Raw genomic sequence first — 1,255 nt, forward strand, 5'->3', positions numbered from 1 at the left:
TCAGGTTGCAAGATTACCATATACAGACCCGATGTTCTCGTCTCGGCGAGGTTTGAGGTGTCAAATATACCATATTGGATGAAATTGCAACCTACTATTGAACTCGGGTTGCAAGATTACCATATACAGACCCGATGTTCTCGTCCCGGAGAGGTTTGAGGTGTCAAATATATCAGATTGGATGAAACTGCAGCCTATTACTGAACTCAGGTTGTAAGATTACCATATACAGACCCGATGTTCTCGTCCCGGCTAGGTTTGAGGTATCAACTATATCATATTGGATGAAACTGCAACCTATTACTGAACTCAGGTTGCAAGATTACCATATATACAGACCCGATGTTCTCGTCTCGGCGAGGTTTGAGGTGTCAAATATACCAGATTGGATGAAATTGCAACCTACTATTGAACTCGGGTTGCAAGATTACCATATACAGACCCGATGTTCTCGTCCCGGAGAGGTTTGAGGTGTCAAATATATCAGATTGGATGAAACTGCAACCTATTACTGAACTCAGGTTGCAAGATTACCATATACATACCCGATGTTCTCGTCTAGGCGAGGTTTGAGGTGTCAAATATATCAGATTGGATGAAACTGCAACCTATTACTGAACTCAGGTTGGAAGATTACGATATACAGAACCGATGTTCTCATTCAGGCGAGGTTTGAGGTGTCAAATATATCAGATTGGATGAAACTGCAACCTATTACTGAACTCAGGTTGCAAGATTACCATATAAAGACCCGATGTTCTCGTCCCGGCTAAGTTTGAGGTGTCAACTATATCAGATTGGATGAAATTGCAACCTATTACTGAACTCAGGTTGCAAGATTACATATACAAACCCGATGTTCTCGTCCCGGCGAAGTTTGAGGTGTCAAATATATCATATTGGAGGAAATGCAACCTATTTCTGAATTCAGGTTGCAAGATTACCATATATAAACCCGATGTTCTCATCTAGGAGAGGTTTGAGGTGTCAAATATATCAGAATGATGAAACTGCAACCTATTACTGAACTCAGGTTGCAAGATTACCATATACATACCTGATGTTCTCATCCCGGCAAGGTTTGAGGTGTCAAATATATCAGATCGGATGAAACTGCAACCTATTACATAATTCAGGTTACAAGATTACCATATACAGACCCGATGTTCTCGTTCCGGCGAGGTTTGAGGTGTAAAATATATCAGACTGGATGAAACTGCAACCTATTACTGAACTCAGGTTGCAAGATTACAAT

Source organism: Papaver somniferum, chromosome 2 (genome assembly GCF_003573695.1).
Source record: "Papaver somniferum cultivar HN1 chromosome 2, ASM357369v1, whole genome shotgun sequence".
NCBI lineage: Eukaryota > Viridiplantae > Streptophyta > Magnoliopsida > Ranunculales > Papaveraceae > Papaver > Papaver somniferum.